We start from the raw sequence: 2,351 nt of genomic DNA, 5'->3' as shown, positions 1-2,351 counted from the left end.
CACACACACACACGCACGCACACACACACACACACACACACTATTTTAAATCGTTAACCTCAGTTCCATTTCAAGTAAGCCGTTGACAAACCAAGAGACAAATTCACCACGTTCCCTTTCCCCCATCTATTGATTGATTTAGACTTTACCAGAAGGAAAAGATATCTGAGTAGCCACTTTATGTTTATAGCATTTACACTTTGCATTTACAATCTTGGGTTGGCTGTGGCTGAGCGGTTAGAGCAGTTATCCTCCAATGAGAGAGTTGGAGGATTCGATTCTACAATTATTCATTCACATGCCGAAGTGTTCCTGGGCAAGATACTGAACTCTTCTTGCCTCCTTTGTGTGTCCCATGTATACAAATGTGATCTGTCATTTTAGCATTAATTATGTTACTTTAGCTTTTGGTGATTATTTAGCAAATTTTAACATTTGGTTATGGTTTTATTACGTTTGGCTTTTCCAAATGTCACATTTTAGTCACATGGCTTTGCTAACTTTTGTTTTGGCTACAGCTGTTAATACACTAGTAAGAAAAACTGAGAAAAATTTAATAAAATTTTGGTTAATTTTCTTTGAGTCACTGTTTTGTTAAATTTAGCTTCTGTTGTGCTTGTTTTAACTTGAACATTTTAGTAAGCAAACCCTTCTTTGACAAAATTATCACTCCGTTTTTCACAGAATATATAGTAATATACTACTTGTTACTTCTTACTTCTGTGTCTCCAACAGCTATCACTTTACTCAGCTTTATTTTTTATCATAAGAAAAACTTTAAAATCTCATCACGCTGCTGGTTGATCTTCAAAACAATTCCACGCAGGTTTGTGATAAGGTAATTGCTTTTCATTTATATAGGTTTGTAAACATGAAGTGAGGTTAGAGGGAAATCTAGCAGAATTAGCAGAAGCTCATCTGTAATACAAAACTTTAATACTTCTGACTTGAGGGGTCTGACATGCTTAGACGTAATGTCAGCTATCAATTGATCGGTGGTCGGGTGTCAGTGTCAGGTCCATTGACATTCTCTCATCTTACATTGTAAGGAACTTGTTATATCTGTTTACGACTGCACATATGTGCCAGGAACTCCTCAGGTCATTGGCCTCTTCCTCTTCTTTATTTATTTTTTTGCCCTTTCTTCTGGGAAGAAACCGTAACGGATCTTTCAGCAGCGTGTTAGCCACACCTCAGGCTGTTAACTGTAAGTGCAAAGGAGATTGATCACCTTCCTGACCCTCGATGACAAACTTTCCAACTAATAACTGGAGAGCTCATTCAGTGATGCCTTGTCGTTTTCTACCAAGAAAATAATAGTTATTGTTTGGTAGGAAAATGGAGCCCTGAAAATGCCAAGGAATGCGTTCAAGAATTTAAGAAAAGTTTACAACTAAAAGTCTGGGGTAAAAATGTTGCTATCTCATGAATGAGTTTGCATTTGTTTAGTAATTTACAGTGCTTTGTAACTACAAATACATATGTACACAAAAATGTTGGTACCCCTCTTTTAAAAAGGTATCATATGCTTTTAAATCATTCTTTTTCACATCTAAATCATTCACTTATGGTCTATTTAAAATAAAACTGCAACGCTTATAGTCGATGCAAATTCCTCATTTTTGTTGCTCCACAGACTCCTTGCTTTCCTTGCTTTACCCCTGTTCTGAGTTGTGCCTCAGAGCAAGTTGTTTTGGTGCAGTCTCTTTAAATACAAATGAGATATTTCACACCCCGCCCCCTCCAGGTCGCTGAGCGTTCGACTCCACCCCGTTCAGCCATATTTGTAGTTTCATAGCAAAAACACACGATATCTGCTGACTAAAAACTGTTTTTAAGATAAAATAAGATAAGATAAAACTTTATTGATCCCACACTCTGGAAATTTGCACATTACTGCAGCTAAATACAAGAGAGGCTGAGAAGAATAATGAAAGATTAATAAAAGATAACAAACAAAACCCCACAATACACACATGTGATGTGTAGTAATGTATCAGTGCGCATTTACACATATACATAAACACATATGCTTTTTATATGCTTATTTATATACATATATACACCGTAAAGTACAGTACAAAAATGAATGTATATGAAAGTGCATATTGTGATGGCAGATGGCAAGAAAGCATAAGGATGTCAACAACGGTAGACTTGTCAATCCAGCCTTACATGTACAAGCCAGAGTCTGACCCAGTGCAAGACACTCAGAATGACAAACCTGCAGAACCACGTCTTCAAACGAATGTGTCACAATGGTGCATTATTTATTTACACACTCTATGTCCTTGTCCTTACCTACACTGGGGAGCATAGCTAAACTAAAATACATTACATGCATTTGAACA

Source organism: Austrofundulus limnaeus, unplaced genomic scaffold, assembly GCF_001266775.1.
Source record: "Austrofundulus limnaeus strain Quisiro unplaced genomic scaffold, Austrofundulus_limnaeus-1.0 Scaffold771, whole genome shotgun sequence".
Lineage (NCBI taxonomy): Eukaryota > Metazoa > Chordata > Actinopteri > Cyprinodontiformes > Rivulidae > Austrofundulus > Austrofundulus limnaeus.
The sequence above is the reverse complement of the archived record's forward strand: the minus strand, read 5'-3'. Positions refer to the sequence as shown.